The 25,663-nt window shown below is 47.6% G+C and overlaps 1 protein-coding gene across 4 annotated transcripts in view; it reads left to right on the forward strand.

Moving 5' to 3' along the window:
- The first annotated feature begins 6,136 nt into the window (after positions 1 to 6,136).
- Positions 6,137 to 25,663, forward strand: part of AMOT (angiomotin) — a 59,571-nt gene continuing 40,044 nt past the window's right edge. The window contains exons 1-3 of one of the 4 annotated variants that reach the window (XM_081963983.1): positions 7,771 to 8,153; positions 24,277 to 24,380; positions 24,631 to 24,766. The gene's annotated coding sequence lies outside the window, so the exon portion shown is untranslated. Of the gene's footprint in view, positions 6,888 to 7,770; positions 8,154 to 13,257; positions 13,394 to 24,276; positions 24,381 to 24,630; positions 24,767 to 25,663 lie in introns of those variants that run through there. The other 3 variants (XM_081963984.1, XM_081963981.1, XM_081963982.1) reach the window with 3 other exon arrangements.

Here is a 25,663-nt window from a genome sequence, read left to right on the forward strand (position 1 = left end):
AAAGAGCTAGGTTATGTTTAATAAATTCACTAAAGAAAGAAAAAATAATAATATATGGAGAAGAGCGAGATGTAGCAGACCATTGCATAGACCTCGGCCAATAGATCTCAATGGAAGGCGATATAATAAAGGAAATTGAATGGCGTGTTATATGTGGTTGGCAGGCATTTGGCAAGCTAAGCATAATTTTCAAGGACAACCTGTCCCTATGCCTGAAGAGAAATGTTTTTAATCAGTATGTGCTACCTGCTCTAACTTAGGCCCCCAAACATGGGCACTAACCTCATCATCGAATGTGGTATGAATCGTAATCCAGGTAATCACACTTTTTAGGCTGGGCTGTATTAATGGGCCCAGTGATGGCACAAAAAAGTACGAAGAGCCATGGAAAGAGCCATGCTCGGCAACACAAGAGAAGATAGGAAGACCTGCCCATGGATTAGGGAACAAACGGAAGTATACGATGCCATCAAGAGAGTCAAAGAATGGAAATGGGCAGGTCACATAGCAAGAAGAACTGAGGGAAGGTGGACCAAGGCGGTCATAGAATGGATCCCACTGGATCAAAAGCGTCCACAAAAGAAACCCAAAAGAAGATGGATGGATAATATCAGCAGGCATTGTGGGACCAATTGGCAAAAGAAAGCTCAGGACCGTCTTGCTTAGAAACATGCGGAAGAGGCCTCCATCCTGCAGTGGATAGTGGCTAAAATGATGATGATGATGATAATGACTGGGAGCATGCAGAACTTGGGGAACATTTTCCCTATCCGAGGGGCCACATGGGAAAAGACCCTCTCCAGGAAGCTAAGTAGGGAAGCTTCTAGCAATTCCAAGCAGTCTCTTCTGACGTCTGTGGACCTAAATAATTGGACTGGTTTATAGTTCATGGGAGAGCTGATCCCTCAGATGTTTTTCCTAACCTCTCTCTCTCCACCCCCACCCCGATGAATACCTAAAAAGTAATCTCTTCTCTGGACTTTCTTATGATAGGTTGAGATCCACAAAAGATAGTACATCTAATTATGTACTACTGAAATCATCTTTCCTGTAATTTTTAACAGAGTGAAACAGTTGGAGTTCTCTATGGTTGATGAGGTGAACTCAATGACCTCCACTCCCTCCAAAGCCATCTCTCTGGCCCTTGGCACTGGCTTTGTTGGCTTCTTGGCAGGCCCTGCGGGTACTTTTTGGACTGGATGCAAGGCTTGGCAGTCTGCAGCTTGGTACTCTTCCTTCCCACACTTGAAGTAGCCAGTGGAACATCTGGGTAGGCTTTGCTAAATTTACAGACTTTCCCCTTCATCCCTCCCCCATTGATCAGTTCATCTTCAACCAATGATGTGCCATCTAGGTGTTTTGGGAACCGCTCGGATGTTTGGTGCAATTCGTATTCCATTCCCAAGCTTCATTGGCCTTGAAGACTGATGTCTCACACCTTTGGCTTCTGTCAAACCTGTCATTCCCCCTCCCTCTTTCTCATCTCTACCCCAATACAGGTTTAGTGCCCATTTCCTCTCCTCCCCCCTCCCAATAGCTGATGGCAGATGCCAACAAAGCACCAAGCCAAATATGGCAGATCTGACAGGATCAAAGCAAATTGGCACCAGCTAAGTGTTAGCGGACTTCAAGGGGGGGTTGGTCTTAGGTCTCTTCCAGGGATGTAGGGACTCCAGACTGATGATATGTTTAACCCAATCCTCAGGTTCAGGCTGGTCATCTACATGCCCCTATTCCATGCAGGACCTTAAATTAAAGCATCTCAGATAGAGGGATGTCCTTTTTCTTCTTGAGTGGATTTAATGAAACTGTTGAACTATTTTTACTGACATTCTACTGGTATCTCTTTTCCTGTAGCTTCGATCCATTATTTTCCATCTGGAACTTGAGGGAAGGTCCTGGCTATGTCCTCTGTAATTTCTCAAGAGGTTTATGAAGCAGGTTCTCACTATTACGGTCAAAACTTCCATTCTCTTCAGAGCTCGGTTCCTTTATCATCCTTACTGCTCTTCTCTTCCCGTGGATAAGGTGGTCTGAATCCTTCAGTTGACTTTAGAGTTCAGATAGTCTTGGAAGTAGTCAGCCAACTGTCTAGCCTAGACTGTACAAAAGAAAAACCCAACCAATTAGATTGTTTTACAGAGGTAGGATGTTAGGAGGATGGAGGAGGATGGACTTGATGATATTTTAGGTCTCTTCTAATGCTGTGTTCCAAAGAGAATCTCTTCAGCTCAAACATCTGGTCTCCAGCAGTGGCTAATCAGATATTGTTAGGAAGATCCTGAGCTTGGAATAATGCAAGATTGGAAAACGGGGACTTGACTGATCATCTTCATGAACATCATAATCATCAGCCTGATCTTGGCCCGCAAAAAGAATTCTCCCCCGTGGGCTGCTCACTGTTTCCAATCCTAAATGGGTTCCATTTAGCCTTTGTGGCTAAAAGTGGTTCTTTGATCCTGCCTTCCATGCATTTAGTCTAACAGCCACTTCAGCAATTCAGGGAGGGGGTTGTCTAATGTGTGTGGCAATACCCTATTTGTGGTTGCTGAGGCCTAGATGGCGGAGTTGAGGGCCAGACCAGTGATAAATCTTGGCCTGGTTTGTGGTGGATTAGCAGGAATTTCTCCCTCGTTTTAATAATATTAACAATTCACTGCTAACTTATTAGGCCGTTGAAACTAACAAAGAAGTGAATGGTGATTGTATCCAAATATTGATTTATTTTTATACCGTTTTTATACCAAAACCATGAATTTGACTGATTTGGAACTCTAAAGGCATTCTAGTCCTTATTTCTGTGAATGTCTACTATCAAGCCTCCTTTATTTTGAAGTGGTTCTTGGATTTTGGGATGTGGACCTGGAGGTTTTTAACAGAAAAACCATCCTACGCGGACCCCAGAAGCCAATTGTTTTCTTGCTGTTGCTACAGTGTAAGGCACAGACTGAGGGCCACTGGCCACTTCAGGTCTTGACTCACAATCACACTTGGCACTAGAATTTCTTTTGGTAAGGAAGATGGTTATTCTGTCACACCTGATGTTATAACACCTTTGCCAAGGTGGTTAAGTGAGTCACTGCAATTGTTACATGAATCGTACCGTTGTTAGGCTCCCAGTTTGAGTCCCCCTATTGGCTTTACTTGTTGGAAGACAATTGGGGAATGGGAAAATTGTGGTCCCATGATTTCAAGTATGTGCATCTGTTATAAATATATGCTGATCTCCGAGCATCATTTGCCTGATTGTACCAAATGTGTTAGGAGATTTTGCAGCTGTGGATTTAAATGCTGCTTGTTTTGTAACAGACAAGTAAAAATCTATTGCATACAGACTGTGGTTCATTAGGAACAAACAGATGTCTTAGATCCTGGTTGTGTCCATGGGATCCACGGATATTTAAATAGATGTCTGGTTTTCCCAGTGCCCACAATATGATCACCTGATCGCACGGGGAAAGGTGGCCACCTGAACGTTGAATCCAGGTCATAAGTAGCCCTGGAGACCTCTGTGGTAACTTTTAATGTTCACTCAGTGAATGGTCATAACCCGAGGACTACCTCTATTGGAGGATTTCATGGATTCTCTTGGATGAAATGGGGTGAAATTTCATTGGCTGTCCTAGTTCTTCAGGGTACGAAATACAGGCCCTGTTGCTGACCTTATAGAGCAGTGATGACTAACCTTTTTTGGCTTGGGTGCCGAGAGCATGCGCTCACATGCGGTAGCGGACAGGCGCATACCCATAATTCAATCCCCCCGTGTGTGCCCCATGCATGCATGCATGCATGACCCTCCCCCTGCTGCCCCACCCCCATGCATGCGTTCAACAGAGCAGTGGGGATAGTGGAAAGCATTTTACTCCTCCTGGCAATTTTTATATTTGTAATCTCCATGGGGTATTTAATTTTAACTTATTTTAATATTTCTATGTTATAATAATGATGTATTGTGTTTTTATACCTCCTCCGCACAATGTATACTTTTATATTATGTGTTTTATTTATTGTACGCCGCCCCGAGTCCCTTTGTGGAGAGGGAGCGGCTAACAAAATTAATAAATAAATAAAATAAAATAAATGGGAGGCAACCAAATTCCTCTATAACAATGATGGCGAACTTATGGCATGTACTATCTCTGAGGACACGGTAGGGCTGGGGGAGGATGCTTTCGCCTTCCCCATGCTTCAGGAAAGCCTCCGATGCCTGGGGAGAGTGAAAACAGCCTCCTCCCGCCTTCCGGAGGCCCTTCGGAAGCTGGAAACGGCCTGTTTCTGAACTTCTGGTAGGCCTGTTTTTCACCCTCCCCAGGCTTTGGAGGCTTTCCTGAGGTCCTTTGAAGGCCGAAAATCAGCTGCCTGGCATACACATGCATTCTGCATCTGACCTGAGGAAATGGCTCACGAGCCTTCAGAGATAGCTCCACGCCACCTGTGGCACACGTGCCATAGGTTTGCCATCGCGGTTATAGAGTAATTTGGTTGCCTCCCATTTTTCTACTCTCCCCACTGCTCCGTTGGGCTCTGCTTGTGGGACTCAGAACCTCCAAGCATTTACGCAGCCTTTCATGCGTTTTCATCTTTAAGGTGCTGCAAGAGCCAGTCCATTTGGCTGCAAAAAACCAACAACATTTGCCCCTCTGGAAAATGCTGAAGGTGGTGAATCTGTGGGGCTGCGTGCTGCTTTCCTTTGGGGTGCCTTTGTTCAGCCCCAACCCCTCTTGGCCAGCCCCTCTCCCTAACCCAGAGGTGCTTCTCTCCCAGCTGCATTCCGCTGGACAATGGCATCGGGAACAAAAGGCCTTGGGGGTGGGGGGTGGCTTTCTTGATTGATGGCTTCCAAAGCCATCCTTCTGTTCTGCGTTCTTTTCCCTGGATCCGAAGTAACCTTTTGCTTCATTGTGTAACTTGAAAAGCTGGCTGGAACCGAGGGGTTTTGCAGCTCTCTTCCTGTGGCGTTTCCTGCATTCTGACATTGTAGCATGATCTATTCATGGAAAAATTGCAAGCTTCCTTTCTCCAGCCGGCCCTTGGAGTATATGCCATGGTTTGGGAAGGCTGGGAAGGGCGGGGGGCGGGGGGGGGAAGGACTTGGCAAAGGGGCCTGGGATGTCCTGCTTTCTTTCTTTGCTCTTTTCCTGCTTGGCTGAAGTCCTCAGACCAGGCTTTCTTGAGCAAAGTCTTCAGCACTCTCTTATTTCCTTCCATTGAAAGGAAGATGGTTGCCAAAAGCTGCCCCCCCCCCCCCCAGCCGCCAAGAGTGGCTGAAACTGGCACTTTTTCTGTGCTTTAATGAAACAGCCCGGTGGAACATTTCTGATTCCCTCCTCAGGGTCAGCCAGTCGACATAAGAAAGCTTAAAAGGAAATAGTGGCCATTTTGTGCTGGGTTAAAAAAAAAACCATACACATCCAAGATTCATAGAAATAAAATAAAAATAGGAGAACTACTGCTTTACAAAATAGTTGCAAGCTTTCTGATTCTAACTCTGGCCAAGGGAACTCTGCATTGCGATAGGATGGGAAATGTTTGTGATTTTGGAAGCTGGAATGTCATAAATCCCTGAATCATTCCACACCAATGACCCTCCAATCTTCTTTGAAGCACACACACCCCACCCCAGTGATGGAGCCCCCACCACTCCAGGAAGCAGCCTCGCATAACCTGAAAACTCTTCCGAAAGTAGAATATACCGTACTTTTTGGACTATAAGACGCACCGGAGTGCAAGATACACCATGATTTTGAAGAGGTAATTTTTTAAAAAAAAAAGTGTTTGCACTCTTCAGGCCTCATTTTTTTGCAAAAAAGGTGGGGTGGCATGCAGAGGCTTTGGGAGGCTGGTAGAGTGCTCCTGGGGATTGGGGGGGGGGGCAAAAACAACCCGTTTTTTGCTCATTTTTGCCTCTCCAACCCCCCAGGAACACTTTGCAAGTCTCCCAAACCCTCTGCACGTCCATTTTTGCAAAGGAGGCAAGGTTTCGGTAGGCCAAAAATGCTGTTTAGTGTATAAGACTCACCCAGATTTTCACCCTCTTTTTTGGGGGGGGAAAGGGTGCATCTTATACTCTGAAAAATATGGTACATGTCTCTCTGCTTCTCCATTTCTACCTACGGAGATGCAATTCGCCCCCTGCCCTGTGACAGCCCTTCAGGAGGCCACTTCCACATCTGAGGACTCCTCACTGTCTTTCTGCCCAAGAATGTAAGCAGGTCTTTGGTCAAGGCACAGCTGGAAAATCGCCTGTTTTTTTTCCCCTCCCTTCTTCAGTTTCTCACCGTCCGCCCTGATGCAGAGAAGTTGGAAATTTGAAAATATGCAACTATTTTGGAAAACAATCTGATCTAAAATAGGGTTGAGAAGATATATCCAGGTTCCCCTGATTGTATTGCCCTTATCCGGGCGATTCCATCTACCACGGTTATTGTAGAATATTCCACAAGTCCCAGTTTTAAAAACCACCATTCAGCAGAGCTCCAGTAACCGGTTCAGCCATTTTTATCGCTTTAAACGTGGGGCCTGCATGCATATTCTGGGATCAAAATGTCCGGAAGGGATGATGTTTGCAAGAAGGAAACCAGCCTCTTTCTGGGGGAAATGTTCTAATTGTGGCTGGTGCTTCTTGGACTGGGAGGGTGCGGCCTCTGAGGAAGCACTCCACTTTTTCCACACTTTGCTTTGTTGTAGTAGGGGGATGGTGAGGAGGGGCTGGAAAGAGCAGGGCAGAGAGTTGCAGTCGTCCTGCTTGCCTTGCCCATCCTTCTTTGGCTCTTGGTGCAAAGCAACTGGGGTCCCAACCGGCTTGAGAATGTGGGCGCTTTGGCTGTTTGGGGAGGAAAAATGCTGAAGGCATCACAGCCAGGGCAGAGGCTCTGGTTCCGGCTGAGGTAAGAGGCTGGGGGCTCTTGCAGATATTTGTGGTAGATGCTTAGAGGCTTCTCCTATCTTCAAAACGACTCTATAGAGCACTGCGCACCAAGACAACTAGACACAAGAACAATTTTTTTCCTGATCGCCATCACTCTGCTAAACAAATAATTCCCTCAGCACTGTCAAACTATTCACTAAGGCTGCATTACTATTAGTCTTCTCATTGTTCCTATCACCCATCTCCTCCCACTTATGACTGCAGGACTGTAACTTTGTTGCTTGTATCCTGATGATTTATATGGATATTGATTCTTTCCTGATTGCTTATTTGTACCCCGTGACTCTCATTAAGTGTTGTACCTTATGATTCTTGATTAATGTATCTTGCCTTTTTATGTCCACTGAGAGCATCTGCACCAAAGGCAAATCCCTTGTGTATTGTATCACACTTGGCCAATAAAGAATTTTATTCGATTTGATTCCTATTCTATCCTTATTCCTATTCCTATCCTATCCGTCTATCTTGTTTCCTGGGAGGCAAGTGGGTCGGGGGTCCCACTGAGCCCCCCACTCCCCGCTTGAGCGGCGCTCTTAACCAGGGCGACCGCTGAGCTTTCTCCGGTCCTTACAGGAACCGTCCCCAAGGCTGCCCCGGGAGGGTGGGGGGCTCTGCCCGAGGCGCCCATCCGCACCACCTTCGGGCACTTCGACTGCTTTTGGCCCAGGGGATGCAGGCGGCCGGGCGGAGCAAACCCAGGCGGCACCCGGAGACCCAACGCGCCCTGCGCCTTTTCCTCCAGCGGCCGACGGCGGCCTGCGGGGGGCGCCCGGGGCTCGGCCGAGCGCGGCCGCTTCCCGGCGGGAACAATGAGCCCTTGTTCGGCTGCCCCCCCTCCCCTCCACCGCTTTCCCAACGGGCGGGAGTGGCAGGCCGGCCGTCCAACCGGCGTCGGCGTCGGGGAGGGCGCGGGCCAGTGAACGGGCGGCGGGTGGCTCCGGGCATCCTTTCCTGCCCGCCCCGCTGGCGCCGCGAGCGGGGAAGCTTCAGCGCGGGGCGGACGGGCTCGCCAACCTCCCTGCGCCGCCGCCACCGCTGCTGCTGCTGCCCGCCCAGCCATGGAGCCCCGGGCGCGGCGCTGAAGACGCCGCCCGCCGGCCCGCCTCGCCTCGCCTCGCCTGGGCAACCGGGGCGGCCGAGCTTCCTGCGGACACGGCGGCGATGGGCTCCGGCGCTCCCGCTCAGCCGCCCGCTTTTGTCCCGCCGCAGCAGCAGCGCCCGCTCGGTAAGGCTCGCGCGGCCCGCCGCGGCCTCGGATGCGCCCCCCGGAGCCTCCGTGATTCGGCTCCCCCCGACGGGGTGGTTCGGAAGCGGACACCCCCCCCCCTAAAGACAAGCGGGTTGCAACGGGGCTCCGACGCCGTCTAGGCAAGCGGGGGGAGGAGGGACTCGGTCTCGCCCCCTTGGGCGGCGTGGCCATCGGCTCGGAAGGGGGTTTATCCGCCGCTCCGCCCCACCCCCCCGACGGCCGCCTTTCTCCGGGCGGCCAAAAGGCTTCGTGGCCTTCGCGAAGGTCTCCCTGCCGGTTCACCTCCGGGAGCCGCCCCCCCCCCCCTCCGGCTCCGGGGCTCCTGGACGGCCGGGCGGCTGCAGCCGGAGCGCCCGGGCTTCGTCGCGGCTGGGTTGGGTTGGGCTCGGCGTGGCGGGCCAAGGCGACCGTTGGGGCGGGTCAACTTTGCCTGGGCGATCCCGGGCAATCAAGTCAGGCGTGGAGGCGGTTGCCCGGAGACGGGAAGGGCTGAGGGTCCCTGGGTGGGGCAGGTGGAAGCGGGCAGGGTGGAGTCGGGGCGGCTGAGAACCCGGAGAACGGTGACCTTGGCCTCTGGCCAGAGCGGGGATCTTGGGTGCCTTGGACCCAAGTGTATGGGGCAGGGAAATGAATGGTCGGCTGGACGTAAAGCGAGGACCTTCGGGTGCCCCCAGCCCCTGAGTCAGTGGCCGTCGGATGCCAACCATGGTCGCAAAGCATCCCCTACACCAGGGGTGTCCAAACTTGGGAACTTTAAGACTTGTGGACGTTGAAGTCCACAAGTCTTAAAGTTCCCAAGTTTGGACACCCCTGCCCTACACCATGTTGGGGGCAGCAACCTTAAAAACTCAGAGAGCCATTTGGACCCACAGAAAAGAAAACAGCAGGGGCCACAAAACCCTTCCCCTGCCTGGCTATTTCTTCTGAAACTTTTCTTTTCTTGGATTTAACCGTGGGTTTAACCGCGGATCCAGAGCGGTGGGTTGCTGACCCCTGTTCTAGGCCAGGCTCTCCAACCTTGGCAACCTGAAGCCTGGCGGACTTCAACTCCCAGGATTCCCCAGCCAGCAAAACTCCAGGCTTAAAAGTGGCCAAGGTTGGAGACTCCTGTCCTAGACTTCCTTCCGTCCATATCAGGAAGCTCCGTCTTGGGTTATTCCCAGGCTGGGAGGCAGAGCAGGGAGAAGAGGAATGCTGTGGGGCAGGTGCTCCACCCCACAAGTGGCTTCTGAATTCCCACAGTCGGGTGTGACACCGGCCGGGCTCTTTCCACGGTGCTCACCTTGGATTTTGGAGAGGACAGGCCTAGGGAAGGGGGGGGGCTGCTCTGCTTGGCGTGCAGAACGGCTCCGATGGGGAATCTCATCCGTTGGGCTTTCGCTACACCGACACATAACTTCCACCCCAAACCTTTGTTGCCACTGCAGTGGGAAAGCCATTGTTTGGAGAAGTTTATTGGTGGAATGCTAGCTCGCAACAATGAATCATGCCAAGGGTTTGTTGTCATAAATGATTAAAAATGAGCCACCAAGTTCATTGAGCAATAATGTTTTGGTAGAAAATAATTCATTTTTAAGAAAAAATACTTAAGAAAGACGGGTGAAGGGTACCATTTTAGCTGGCTTTAGCTGGACATTTGTACTGTTGGACTTGACTTCCCACAATCTCCCCTCGCTCGTGTTGCAGACCTCCCCTCACATCTCATGGATGTTCATTGAGTCAGCATAGCAAAAAAAACTTTGCAATCTGCATATTATTATTATTATTATTATTATTATTATTATTATTATTATTATTATTATTATTATTATTTGAACTTATTAGTCGCCCCCTCTCCCCACAGGGACTCGGGGCGACGTACAAAAGTATTATATAGCGTACAGAGGAGGTAAGAATAAATAAATAAGTTACAATACCTAAAAAAGTTAAAACCCCAGTGAAATTAACCCTTAAAAACTAAAATTACCAATTAAAAATGCCCTGGGCTGGAGAGATTGTAGTATTATGCCAGGTCAGCTAGTCGAAACAGGTAGGTTTTCAGCTTCATACGGAAGGAGCGAAGGTCGGTTGTTGTCCTGATGTCTGGGGGGAGGTCATTCCAAAGGGTGGGGCCCACTACAGAGAAGGCCCTACTCCTGGGCGTCGCCCTCTGGCACTCTCTGGAGGACGGCACCCGGAGTAGTCCCTCTCTGTGTGAGCGGACGGGTCGCAGGGATGTATGGGGCAGGACGCGATCCCGCAGGTAACTAGGCCCTGTGCCATGGAGCGCTTTGAAGGTGGTAACCAGCACCTTGAAGCGCACCCGGTAGGCCACAGGAAGCCAGTGCAGCTCGCGCAGGATGGGTGTTATATGGGAGAACCTCAATCTCCCCATAATTACCCGCGCGGCTGCATTCTGGACCAACTGCAGTCTCCGGGTGCACCTCAAGGGGAGCCCCATGTAGAGAGCGTTACAGTAGTCCAGGCGAGACGTCACCAGCGCGTGAGTGACTGTGCGCAAGGCCTCCCAGTCCAAAAGGGGCCGCAATTGGCGCACCAGGCGAACCTGGTGGAACGCCCCCCTCGCCACGGCTGCCACGTGATCTTCCATAGACAGCCGGGCATCAAGGAGGACGCCCAAATTGCGCGCCCCTTCCACCGGGGCTAATTGATCGTCCCCGATGGCCAGCGATGGCATATGCTGGTTGAACCGGGAAGCCGGAAGCCACAGCCACTCTGTCTTGGAGGGGTTGAGCCTGAGCCTGCTGTCATCCATCCAGACCCGTACGGCTTCCAGACATCGGGACATCACTTCAACAGCCTCGTTGGGGTGGTTTGGGGTGGAAATGTACAGCTGAGTGTCATCAGCGTACAGATGGTATCCCATCCCAAAACCACGGATGATCTCGCCCAGCGGCTTCATATATATGTTGAACAGGAGAGGCGAGAGGATCGACCCCTGTGGGACCCCACAGATAAGGGGCCTCGCGGTCGACCTCTCCTCTCCTGCCAACACACATTGCGTCCGGCCAGAGAGGTAGGAGCGGAACCATCGTAATACGGTGCCCCCGACCCCCAACCCCTCCAGACGGCGCAATAGGATACCATGGTCAATGGTATCGAAGGCCGCCGAGAGGTCTAATAGGACAAGGATGGAGGAACAACCCCCATCCTTTGCCCTCCAGAGATCATCCACCAACGCGACCAAGGCTGTCTCCGTGCTGTGACCGGGTCGGAAGCCGGACTGGCGCGGGTCTAGATAATCAGCTTCCTCCAGGTGGCGCGGAAACTGCTGAGCCACCACACTCTCAACAACCTTCGCTAAGAAAGGAAGGTTGGAGACAGGACGGTAATTTGCTAGCTCCGTTGGGTCCAGAGAAGGCTTCTTGAGCAGGGGCCTCACCACCGCCTCTTTCAAGGCGGTTGGTAAAAGGCCCTCACCCAGCGAAGCGTTCACCAGCCCCAGTAGCCAGCCTCGTGAGCCTTCCCAGGAGGCCAGTACCAACCAGGAGGGACACAGGTCCAATAAACATGTGGTGGCTCGCAGTCGCCCGCGCAACCTGTCCAAATCTTCGGTGACAACAGGGTCAAACTCCTCCTAGCATGGTCTCTCAAGACTAGCCTCGGACGTCCCCACTGGAGCACTGAGGTGGGTCCATCCCCTTCGGATCCGATCGATTTTATCCTCCAGGAACTCTCCAAATTCCTCTGCCCGGCCCAGCAATGAGGGGTGCCGCTGCCCCTGTGATAAAAGGGAGCGGGTCACCCGAAACAGGGCGGCAGGGCGGTTCTCTGCAATATCTGCGATCTGTTGTTCTGTATAGCTATATGATCAGTTAGTTGCATATTTTTTTATTCCTAACTAGCAAATGAGGAACTACTCATTTCCAGGATGCAAAATATTCTGCTTAAGCTACAGAGCAACTACTCTCTTTTTTTTTTCTATTTGAGCAAGTGAGCCTGCTGTTGACTCCAATCTTGTTCTTGAGTGAAACTGGGTTTTAGTAAACATTACTTCCTTTCTACCCTCAAAGCAAAGAAGCTGCCCCAGGGGCCATTCCAGAGCCACCCAGATTGTTTAGAGAAAATGGGTGCCCTTCTCCTACCTTGAACTACCTTTTCCAGCACCAGGTGCTTGATGGGGATCCAGGCTGAAGCCAGCCGCTGATCAGTGGCAAGCAGTAGGTGTGGGGAATTTAGCCTTCCCTGAATTCTGCCAAGGATTGCATCCTTTCATTTGGGAGAAATCCAAAGGAGGCTCTGTTTTTTTGGTGCTGCTGTTGCAAAAGCAGAAAATTGACTTGGCTCTAGTACATTTCTGTGTTTCTTCTGGAGATCCTGGTGCGATTTAAATGCATGTCCTCACAAATAGAAGACCTGGATGTTGCACCTGCTGAATCTTTTCCAGGCCTGTTCACTTCCCTTGTAGAAAGTTGGGCATCCTGTGGCCGCGCAAGTGCTCTCTGCATTCTTTTTGGCCACTCTTTCCCAGAAATTAGGCCATTGATGTCAGAGGGCATTGCACAAGACACATCTGCTGTCTCTCCACATAAATGCTAACCCCGTTTAGCACCATCAAAAACTAAAGCAAAAACAATCCCTTTTTCAAAAAGGCATCCCTGTGACGTCACGTGTTCCTCTTTGCCTGTTAGAAATAATGTTCATTTTAAATGTCAATTTTCATAAAGGTGATCTGCTAAGAGGTCCCATTTAGCTAGAGCAGGGGTGTCCAAACTTGGGAACTTTAAGACTTGTGGACTTCAACTCCCAGAATTCTGGGAGTTGAAGTCCACAAGTCTTAAAGTTCCCAAGTTTGGACACCCCTGAGCTAGAGCATAGCTGCTGGCTTTAGAGCCAGACTAGGTTTTTGAGTACCCTTCAAAAAGTAAAAGATAGGTCAGGAAAGAATTACCATATTTTTTTCTATATTTACTCTTCCTTAAATTAAACTTGGCAAAGGGGGTTACATCCCCATCATCAATTTCCCCCTTGTGTCACTTTAACAAAGATGGTTTGATTAAAACGTGAGGAGGCGTTTGGTGGCCCAGTCACTTTGGAAGGTGGAAGCTTTGCTTCCGGTCTCAAAGATGCCCTGCGGCCAAAAGTCCTTCCAGGTTCTGTTGAAATGACTGTCGTGGCTCACAAGAGGAGGGGGTGGAACTAGCCCTGGGCAGCTCCTGCTGTGAGTGTCTGCATGCCTTAATCTCCGATTATCTCCAGAGTCTCACCTTTCCCAGGTGAGAAAGAGGCCGAGGGCTTATCAGAAAGAGGATCATTAGTGCTCCCTCTAGAGCAGGTTGAACTTGATGGGTGGTTGAGAGAGAGGTTGTGGGAGAACCCCAGGGCCATGGGCTAAACCAGAAAGCCAAAGAATATCCCAGGAGAAGGGAGCAGCCCAACCATTTCAGTGTTCTCACCCACAAAAAAAATACCATAGATGTGTGTCTTCATAATCTGCAAAAGCCAAGTTGGATTCCAGGCTGTTTTGGCACTCAACAACTAATTTTTTTTTTTAAAAAAGCCAGTTTTCCAAGTTGTCATACTGCACAGATTTTCCTTAAGGGAAAAATTGAACTCTTAATAGAAGCTTGCTGTCATTATCCATTGTACATTATGAAGCAGCAGAACAGAAAGCTGCTTCCACAGTTTACAGGACGGATGTAGCAATTGTAGCACTCCCCTCTCGCCCCCCCCCCCGCCCCCCCACACACCCTCCCCGCCTTTTCCCTTCTGAGTTTTGCTGGCCCACAAATCAATGGGTCTTCCAGCCGTTGCTGCTGGTATCCTTGTGTCCATCCAACTTCTCTTTTCAAGGCAGCTAACAACGCAAGTGACATTCAGATAAGGTGGTAAGATTGCTTTAAAACATTAAAGTTAGCTACATGAATGCTCATAATTTAAAAAAAAACCCTATTAAGAAGCAAGTAAGAACACTTGCCTTACTAAGCCTAATTCAGGAAAAAAATGCCTTCATCAGACAGGACTGTGTGAATGATAGAAGTTAAGTTTAAGGCATAACATGGATTATTGCTTTCGGCTAACTTTAGCTGTCTGAACCCAACTTTATAGATTGCTGTTACATTTTAGTCTGAACTTCAAGGAAAGCTAAATTATATTTTAAATTCATAGCTTAGGACAGTGATGGCGAACCTTTTAGACACCGAGTGCCCAAACTCTGTGCGCTCATGTCTACACTGAAAGGTGTGCACACGCGTGAATGCACAGACATGCATGCATACTTGCGCCGATATGTGCACTTGCGCAGCAGAGACCCGAAGTCCAGCTAGCTGGTGGGAAGTGGGGCATCCAAACACTTAGCAGTGCAGCAAGAGGTAAGATCTTTTTCTTTCATGAGCTTCTGTTTCGTCATTTGCAAGGAAACAGAAGCCCACGAAAGAAACGCCACGGAGATCTGACCTGGGGTGATGGTACACATGCCAGCAGAGAGGGCTGTGCATGCCACCTCTGGCACATGTGCCATAGGTTCGCTATCATGGGTTTAGGATGAAGCATAAAGCCAGGGTATTTCTCTGACCATCGATGGTCAGACTACAAAGTGAAGTTATCCTGGCCTTGATAATGCCATGGTAAGGCCACACTTGGAATCCTGCATTCAGTTTTGGAAGCCACGATGTAGAAAAGATGTGGAGACTCTAGAAAGAATGCAGAGAAGAGCAACAAAGAGGATTAGGGGACTGGAGGCTAAAACATCTGAAGAACGGTTGCAGGAACTGGGTATGTTTAGTTTAAGAGAAAGAAGGATTAGGGGAGACATGATAGCAATGTTCCAATATCTCAGAGGTTGCCACAAAGAAGAGGGAGTCAAACTATTCTCCAAAGCACCTGAGTGTAGAACAAGAAGCAATGAGTGGAAACTAATCAAGGAGAGAAGCAACTTAGAACTGAGGAGAAATTTCCTGACAGTGAGAACCATTAATCAGTGGGACAGCTTGCCTCCAGAAGTTGTGAATGCCCCAACACTGGAAGTCTTTAAGAAGATGTTGGATAGCCGTTTGTCTGGAATGGTATAGGGTTTCCTGCCTAGGGAGGGGGTTGGACTAGAAGATCTCCAAGGTCCCTTCCAATTCTGCTATGTATTGTATTGGCCTAGATTCCAGATCGATCACCAAGACCAGGAAAGTCTTCGAGGGGTTACTTTTTCCCCAAAGGCATGTCCAGCAAAAGCAAGTCAACGCCACTCTCTCTTGGAGACCTTTCAGCTGAAGGAGGCTATAGAGAGAGGACCTGGCTTTTAAAAAGTGACTGGGTTGTGTTTTCACCCAAATTACTGTGTGGGGGTATTTTTAAGCTGCTCATAGTTGTTATGATTAGAGTGAATGGAAGCCCAAGTATTAAATGGGCGCACGTTGTGTGTTTGAGACTAAAAGTTATTGATATAACCATCTTCCTTCAATTGATCGAGTCCTCTTTTAAAGCTATCCAAAAGTTAGTAGTGTTTGTCACTCTATCTTGTAACGCTTGGCGGGAAACATGACTTCTTCCGTCTTAGCCAATGCTTCTTTTTAGACATTAAAAAGTCAATGACAAGATGGATTGTTTGACCATCGAAGGCCAGCAGTAATCCCTCAGGGGGGGGGGCTGGGCTGGGACAGAGGGTTTCTTGTCCAGTTCAAACTTGTTTTTGGACCAGTTCAAAAAGAAACTGGAGCCAGTTCAGTGGTGAAATTTCTACGTTTTGTTGGAATGGCTTGGTGGACGTGACAGGGGAAGGATACTGCAAAATCCCCATTCCCTCCTTACTCCTGGGGCAAGGATACTGCAAAATCCCCATTCCCTCCTTACTCCTGGGGCAAGGATACTGCAAAATCCCCATTCCCTCCCTACTCCTGGGGAAAGGATACTGCAAAATCCCCATTCCCTCCTTACTCCTGGGGCAAGGATACTGCAAAATCCCCATTCCCTCCCTACTCCTGGGGAAAGGATACTGCAAAATCCCCATTCCCTCCTTACTCCTGGGGCAAGGATACTGCAAAATCCCCATTACCTCCCTACTCCTGGGGGAAGGATACTGCAAAATCCCCATTACCTCCCTACTCCTGGGGGAAGGATACTGCAAAATCCCCATTACCTCCTTACTCCTGGGGCAAGGATACTGCAAAATCCCCATTCCCTCCCTATTCCTGGGGGAAGGATACTGCAAAATCCCCATTCCCTCCCTACTCCTGGGGGAAGGATACTCCAAAATCCCCATTCCCTCCCTACTCCTGGGGGAAGGATACTGCAAAATCCCCATTACCTCCCTACTCCTGGGGGATCCCCATTCCCACCACACTCCAGGGGAAGGATACTGCAAAATCCCCATTCCCTCCCTACTCCTGGGGAAAGGATACTGCAAAATCCCCATTTCCTCCTTACTCCTGGGGCAAGGATACTGCAAAATCCCCATTCCCTCCCTACTCCTGGGGAAAGGATACTGCAAAATCCCCATTTCCTCCTTACTCCTGGGGCAAGGATACTGCAAAATCCCCATTCCCTCCCTACTCCTGGGGTAAGGATACTGCAAAATCCCCATTCCCACCACACTCCAGGGGAAGGATACTGCAAAATCTCCATTCCCTCCCTACTCTAGTGGGAGGGATATTGCAAAATCTCCATTCCCACCACACTCCAGGGGAAGGATACTGCAAAATCCCCATTCCCTCCCTACTCTAGTGGGAGGGATATTGCAAAATCTCCATTCCCACCCCACTCGGGGGCCAGCCAGAGGTGATTTTTGCCAGTTCTCTGAACTACTCAAAATTTCCACTACCGGTTCTCCAGAACCTGTCAGAACCTGAGCCAGTGGTATCAAAAACAGGTGCTTATCCCACCGCAGGCAGGAGCTCTTGAGCTTTTTCCATGTCGGAAGTCATACCGCAGTGGTTGCACCCAAACATTTCATGGGCCTGGAGTATGGGACAGGGATTGGCTGCAGCCTGTTGGACCAAAGAGAAGGGTTGTGATTATTGACAACGAGTGTACTCTTCGAAATGATGAGAGTGTTTGGGAGTTTTCTCTTTAGTGCTCCAAGGGTAACTTCCTCTATTTATTTACATTGAGCTTACGTCAACCTTCCTCTGTTATACTACAACTCCTTGCGGGAGTGGGAGGGGTACGAAACTCTCTTCAAGTGGTAAGATTTCTTCCTTGCTGGGGGGCACAGAGCCATTCTGCCTTCGACAGGAGTTCTCTGCAAGATGGTTTCTGTTTCAGAAAAGGAGCAGGTCTCCTTTATTTTATTTTATTTTTGGATGTTTCTGGACTACCTGCAGGAAAAGCAGAGGGAGATTGGAAATGGGCTGAATGGGTAGGGGGCAATAGCCCCCACCCCCCCGGTCATCAAAAGCCGGTTTGGCACTCTGAATCATTTTACTTTAAAAATATTTTTAAAAATAACAAAATATCAAATACTCACGCCACGTCTGTAGTAGATGTAGCCTACATATTTTGACTGAAAAAACAGTAAGAAGTGGGGCTGGATCTCCAGATCAGAGCAAGGTGCTTTAGAACCCTAAAGTAACATCAAATGCAGCCCTTGAGTCTAGGCACCGTTGCTTCTCAGTGGTCTGCTCCAGTGGTGGGATTCAAAAAAAAATTTCTACCAGTTATGTGGGCGTGGCTTGGTGGGCATGGCGTGCCTTGGTGGGCGTGGCAGGGGAAGGATACTGCAAAATCCCCATTCCCTCCCGATCAGCTGGGACTCGGGAGACAGAGAATAGACGGGGGTGGGGCCAGTCAGAGGCGGTATTTACCGGTTCTCCAAACTACTCAAAATTTCCGCTACTGGTTCTCCAGAACTGGTCAGAACCTGCTGGATACCACCTCTTGTCTGTTCACACTTAGCCGTGAGCGATCCCAGGCCAAGACCTTATTTCAGCATAATTCAACCCCCAGATTTCTTAAAGGATAAAATAAAAACAGAGCTGCATCTAGAAGAGTATTTTTCAACCTCAGCAACTTTTAAGATGAGTGGACTTCAACTCCCAGAATTCTTGCGCCTTATCAGAGTTGCTGAAGTTGGGGGGGGGGAACACAAGACCCTGAAGTAGAAGCTGTCTTGAGCTCCTGGCTGGAGGGTGGGATCTAACTTTATTGATTGAATTCACGAATAAAAGCCCTACCAACAAATTCACCAGTAGAGGCAGAAATCTGGATTTATGCTTGAAACAAAATCATGCAAGCTGGGATTTCTTTGATCATGGTGTATTGAATGAGATGCAGTTGGTTAGATTCACACAACATGTTAATAATAAGTGTCTTGTAACTGGTAGCGCCTGGGTCCTCACGTCCAAGAATTTCCATTATGGTTTTTGTGTGCATCCAGTGATGACGATGGCCCCTTTGCCGGATACAGGTAGTCCTCGACTTACAACCTAAAACTCATTTAGTGACCATTCGACAATACAGTGTTACTGAAAAAAGCAACTTATGACCCTTTTTCACACTTATGACTGTTGCAGCATCTCCAGAGTCACAGGATCAAATTGTCACAGTTGCTTGGCAACTGACTCATAGTTATGACGGTTGCAGTGTCCTGGGGTTATGTGACCACCGTTTGTGACCGCCTGACAAGCAAAGTCAATGGGGAAGTTTAACAGCCGTGTTATTAACAACTTCAGTGATTCACTTAAGAACCGAAGCAAGATAGGACGTAAAATGGGGCAAAACTCACTTAGCAATGTCTCACTTAGCAATGGAAATTTTGGTCCCAATGATGGTTGTCAGGCAAGGACTGCCTGTATGCTCCCTTACAGGTTGCTTAATTAAATTGTATTTACTTATTGTGGTATTTGTCTACAGCAGGGGTATCCCAGCTTGGGAACTTTAAGACTTGTGGACTTCAACTCCCTGGCTGGGGAATTCTGGGAGTTGAAGTCTACAACTCTTAAAGTTCCCAAGGTTGGATACCCCTGGTCTACAAGCTCAGTGGGTCAGAAATCCTCACTTCTGTAAAGCAGCCTTTTAATGGTAATCCTAGGAATCATGTCAACAGCTGAAGTTCATATAGAAAAAGAGGAACCCACAGTAAATAAATGCCTGGCTAGAAACACTTGTTATTTGATCTCTCCATGAAGCTTAACACTTTTTAAATACTTTTTACGCCAATGGGAAAGATCAGAGTTTTTGTTGAAAGCCTTTCTGTTTCTCTTGGTGAATTTGGGGGAGAGTTTGTAGCGCTTGAAGGTTAGAGCATGATCTCATATGGTTTTCATTAACGGTCAGCCCAGCACATAGGTCTGCTCTGAATTAGCAAAGGAATGGCCAAACCGCTGGAAGAAAGGAGAATGACGCCAGAGCATTCTCGGGATGCTTGTGGGATGTGGCTGCTAACAACCGAAGAAGAGTTAGACCTAAAATGCTGAAGAACAAAATAAAAGAACTGAGTCTTCACATTAAACGGCAGTGCTATACTACTCCTTTTCAGGGAGAACTTGGGTCACAGTGGGGCAAGCCCTTGTTCTGTTGAAGTGTTTTGGCTCCTGGATTCCTGTCTGGGATTTCCAGAAAAAGCATTTCTTTTATCAACTCTTTTGTTTCGGGTGACAAATCCAGTGCCGACTTTCTTGTGAACAAATTCTTTTAATCCCAGATATTCATGCATTAGCATTGGACTCTACGTGGGAAAGAACACCTGTATTCTCAGTGTACCATGTTTTGGAAGTTGGGCTAAAATCAGAGGTGGGTTGCTCCCGGTTCGGCTGAACCGGTAGTGGTGATTTGGCCTGGGTCGCAGAACCGGCAGCGACCCAGGCTGGCCACGCCCCTGAATCAGTTCCCCAGTCTCTTCTGCCTTTGCCGGCATGTCTCTGTGCATGCACAGAATAATTTATAGTCAACTGGGCATGCACCAGCAACGCAAAGCGTGCATGTAGTGAACCAGTACCAACCAGTACAGAAACCCACCCCTGGCTAAAATGTGGCACATTATAACAGCATCCATTGATGTTATAGAAGTGTCAAGCAGGATCAGGCCAACTTAAAGCATTTGTGGTGTTCAGGTTCTCCTATCCTATCTAATGGCTTAGGAAACACCTTGGTAGCATTCTAGTCCTCAAGGCAATGCAGAGTTTGACCGTTAACAACAAGGAACTCTTCAGTTATGGATTAAATATCTACCAATGATTGCCTGGCTTTGGGAACGATACTTCCTTAATGGTTGGGAGTCACAATCCTGCAGAGTGCAGAAGGTGTCCTCTTATTGCCAGCCGTTGGGCTGCTTTTTTCAAGTTAATGAGAGAAATCAGCCAAAGGAGAAGGAATGGAATGAGGATGTGAAATCTGGCCTCCATCCATGCACCTGCCGTGCCACACCTGTATTTTCATCTGAATCATAGTTGGCAGAGAGACACAGGAGTTGGGGAAGAAAGGAGAAGCCACATGTGAGATGAGAAGCCTGGAGTGCTGAGGCCACCTGGCCCAGCCCTTTGCCCTTCCAACTACACTGTTTGCTTAATTGAAGGTGATTGTGTGATTGGTCTTTTCTCTTTCCAAAAGCATTCACTAACATTTCATTGGGGTCATTTGTCCAGTTCGAAATGTAAGTTCTCAAAATAGCTTCCTGTTTATCACAAATTCTTTTGCTTCAGTTTTGCGGAAAGCTGGAAGCAGTTACAGGAACAATTATCTTCATTTGCTTATGTCCCAACTTTTGTTATTTCGTCACCTCTTGCCGTTCGCCAAGTTCTCTCACTATTCATCAGCTTTTGATGACTTTAAAGTATAATTGTAATTTGGAATGGCAGTAAGGTCCTGATAAATCCAGCTGTACCAGGGAGTCATATATACGGCACAGTAGCACCAAGGATCATAATCTAGCATCATCAAAACGTGTGAAGATCCTTAATTGATCATAAAGACATGGTGGATGATAAGAGGCCAATATACAACGGGCCCATCTGATGATGAGCGTGGTATATGGACGATTGCAACCTGGAATGTAAGAGGATGGATTGTAAGAAGCACACATTAAGAATGAAATGAAATAAAAGCAGTTATGTTGAGGGTCTTTAAAGATGGAAATAATAGATTTGATTGAAAAGGGTTTGTTCTGAAGGGAGCAGAGTTGGTGGGTCCCTGAAGAGGGAATTTTAATTCTGAATAAAAGAGCTAAAACATATTGAGAAACTGGTGTCATTGAGAGTGCTGTGTTTGTATGAATGTAGAAATTTATAGGTTGGCAATAGTTGCATCTTAAAGGTAAACGTTCCCCTCGCACATATGTGCTAGTCGTTCCCGATTCTAGGGGGTGGTGCTCATCTCTGTTTCAAAGCCGAAGAGCCAGCGCTGTCCGAAGACGTCTCCGTGGTCATGTGACTGGCATGACTAAATGCCGAAGGGACATGGAATGCTATTACCTTCCCACCAAAGGTGGTTCCTATTTTTCTACTTGCATTTTTTGCGTGCTTTCGAATGCTAAGTTGGCAGAAGCTGGGACAAGTAACGGGAGCTCCCTCCATTACAGGGCGCTAGGGATTCAAACCGCTGAACTGTCAACCTTTCTGATCACAAGCTCAGCGTCTTAGCCATTGAGCCACCGTGTCCCTTGCATCTTACATTTCAATAAATAATGATATCGAAAGAAAAAAAACCATCCTTCTGGGAGAATTGTGCAGCATTTCAAAATAATATGATCGGGGGGGGGATATTTTTCTTGAGTGACATGAATAGATGAGTGGTAATGAAACAAGAAAACACAACTGGGCCATTTGAAGACCCAAGAGAGGAGGAGACTAGTGACTGATGTTTGAGTATCTCTTTGGAAAAGATGTTTGTTTCAAATAATGAGGTTTAAGCATAAATAGTCATACTATGGAGAGATCCAACCTAGGTAATGAATATAAAATTAAAAGTGATTGAGTGGGTGATTTATAATGAAAGTGCTACAAAGGAATGATGAGAATCTGAATGTGAGAGATAATGTTGATAGAATTGAGAGTGAATCTTGTGGGGGGGTGCACATGGAAAAAAAGGAAAGGAGTGAAAGAAATTACAGTGAGTATCATTGCATGAAAAAAAAGAATAAGTCCTGTTAGGAAGAAGTATTAGAAGACAGAATAAATGGAAAGAAGACATAAGGAAAAATGTTGAAGATGCTTGAAAAAGAGTGGAAAAATTCAATCTTAAAATTGTATGTATGCAATCTCTTCTGTAAAATCAGTTTTAAGATTACTTTGGTAAGATAACTTATTTCCCTTTCCAGGAAGTGCCTGTCCTTGAGGGGAAGGTAGAACATTGTTTATTCTTGTTCTGGGAAATTTGTGTACAGTCTTCTCCATGACTTTGTAGTGTGTATTTTCAATGTACAATTATTCTATATGATTTTCATTTCAGTAACACTTGGAATAATGTGTCCAGTATGTGTCCTCACCTACAAAAAAGACGTTGAGACTAGAAAGAGTGAAGGGAAGGGCAACGGAGATGATTAGGGGACTGGAGGTTAGAGCATAGGATGAACGGTTGAAGGAACGGAGTCTGTCTAGTCTAAGGAAGAGAAGGACCAGGGGTGATATAATTGCAGTCTTCCAGTAATTGGGGAATTGTCCCACAGAAGGGTGGGGGGGACATACTATTCTTCAAAGCCCCTGAGGGTATGGGCAAGCTACAGAAACCTACAGTGTAACAAGGAGAGATCCAACCTAGAACTAGGGAGAAATTTCCTGTCGGTGAGAACAATTAACCAGTGGAACAACTTGCCTCCAGAAATTGGGGGTGTTCCATCTCTGGAGGTTTTTAAGAAGCATTTGTCCGCAAGGGTATAGGGCCGTGATGGTGAACCTATGGCACACATGCCAGAGGTGGCACACAGCGCCCTCTCTGATGGCACACGAGCCATCGCCCCAATTCAGCTCCGACGTGCATACATGCGCCTCTCTGCCACGAATGCACGAGGGTGGAGCGGGTGAGGCTGTTGGCTTAGGTTCTACTTTGCTGTGTTTTTAAAGGCATTTTGCTCAACTTGCTCATGACACTACCATTCCTGTCCTCTCCTAGCCCTTTGAGGAGGGGTGTGTGTGTGTCCCCTTTAGTAGCTCTCTTAGGAACCAGTCAGAAGAAGATATGAGTTATCTCTCATTGTCTTTCTATGTTTGGTCGCATGAATTCTACAGTCATTTGTATACAGTTGTAATCATAGTTAAGCTCTCTAGTCTAGATAAAATGCCCATTGTTATCACTACATCTCTTTGCTGCTTTCTAAAAGCATTCCATAACTTTACTCACCATTCTCCTAACTCACCCAACCCAACCAACAGCTATAATTTTGCTTAAATGCAAAATCAGTCTTCAATCCATTAAAATCTACTTTCTCTACTTTACAGTAAACCATTGAGAATCCCGAGCCATAAACATGGCTGTTTGTATGGTCTTAGCTCCTAATTCAAACCAGGGTGTGCATAGTTTAAACATTGCAATGGCTTGATTTTTTTTTGTTGTTGTTAAATTTATTCCATTCCTTTTCCAAGGAATGAAGGAGACCTGGGTTTTTACCCTCTTAACCTCATTTCTCCAGTTTTGCATATTCATTAACGCTTCAAAATATATTTATTGGGGAAGGAATTAACTAGCCTCAAGTGACCCTGGAGACATCAAGCGTGCAGTGCATGGATTTTAATCTGGCTCTCCATGTCCTGGCACTCTATTATAGTCATTGCCTCTTTGCCTATTAAAATATTGTGATTATTTCCCTTTCAGCCCCAATTGTCTAGAGCAGTGATGGCTAACCTTTTAGTCGTCGCCTGCCAAACGCGCATGCGCACATCCATAATGCAATGTGTGTGTGAGACCGCCCCCTGCGCATTAGCACGTGACACCCCCCGTGCTTCCCTCCCCCCCATGCAAGCACGCGCGACACCCATGCCCCGTTTTGGGCCTAGTAGACCTCCCTAATCTGGGTGTCTCAAATTCTGAAGAGGTAGATTCAAGTCTGAAAACTTTTGCAGAGTTAGGCAATAAAAATATGATAAAAGTTGGCCTCTGTTTCACCTCTTAAGTCATTTGATGCTTTAGTACAGGGGTGTCCAAACTTGGGAACTTTAAGACTTGTGGATTTCAACTCCCAGAATTCCCCAGCCAGCATAATTTACTCTCTTGTAATCCCTTCCTCTGCAATCTCTCCATTTAGATCAGAGGTCTTCAAACTTGGCAACTTTAAGACTTGTGGACTTCAACTCCCAGAATCCCAGAAGTTTGGACACTCCTGCTTTAGTAGATACTTCAAATTCTCAGGCAAGAACACAAAAACCTTGGAAGATTCCATAATCGTGTGTGTGTGTGTGTGTGTGTGTGTGTGTGTGTGTGTGTTGAAGTAAAAGGACATTCCTCAGGTATTAAGGATTTAACAAATGTTGTAGTGTTCCCAAGGCTAACTTTTGTCCTCAAAATTAAGAAAAGAAACTTCTAGTTATGGGTACACAAGTGCATGCCTGCACACACATTTATATATTGAACTTTAACTTTCACCTTTTCCTGTTTTCAGATCTTTCTAAAGAGAGAAGAATTAATTGAGTAACTCCAATCAAAACAAGATCGTGAAAAACCTATTCCTGCTTTGCCAAAAAGGACCAGCTTCTCCTCATGTTTCGGAACAGCTTCTTCTGAGTCCACCAATAAAAGTAAGTAGCGCTTGCCTTCAGAGACTGCTTGTCCTTTTCCACCCACAGCACTGCCCACCATGCTTTTTCATGTGTCATATTTTTGGGATGAGAAAGTGTAAACGAAAGCCTTAACTATGGAGCAACTACAAAAAGTTCCTTCCACGAATGGTGACTTGAGAAAACCTCCTTCTCATATGTTTTATTCCATCCAGCACAGTGCATGAGCCTATGGAGTAGGAAGTCTGGGAGCTGCATTCCAACGTATCTAGACCAGGGGTCTCCAACCTTGGCATCTTTAAGCCTGGCGGACTTCAGCAAAGCTGGCTGGGGAATTCTGGGAGTTGAAGTCCACCAGGCTTAAAGCTGGCAAGGTTGGAGACCCCTGGTTTAAACCATGCCTGGTTGATGTGGAGGCCCGAATGGGCATTCCAGATGGGTTCTCCAACCGTCTGCTTCTGTTTGAAGCCCAGAGATCACCCCTGGATGGAGAGTACCAACCTTTTCAGCCTGATACTCTTTGTCTTCGAAACTCAAAGACGGGGCAAAATGAGGCCCTTAAGCTTAGGGTAGTCCTTTGACCTTCAACCTCTTCTCCCCAATGAGGTGTACATCTCGGACCTTTTGCTTTAATGATGTGTCATCACCTATTGCAGTGGTGTCCAAGCTTGGGAACTTTAAGACTTGTGGATTTCAACTCCCAGAATTCCCCAGCCAGCTTTGTTGGAGTCTGTTAGGCTTAAAGATGCCAAGCATGGCTGGCTGGGGAATTCTGGGAGTTGAAGTCCACAAGTTTTAAAGTTCCCAAGTTTGGAAACCACTGATCTAATTGTATCCCTGTGCCACTCAGAAAGAAATTTGAAAAAGCGTGGTTCTTGCCTCAAAGACATTTCCCCATGGAAACTCACCTTTCATGAG

Source organism: Natrix helvetica (genome assembly GCF_964273705.1).
Source record: "Natrix helvetica genome assembly, chromosome: 11".
Classification (NCBI taxonomy): Eukaryota; Metazoa; Chordata; class Lepidosauria; order Squamata; family Natricidae; genus Natrix; species Natrix helvetica.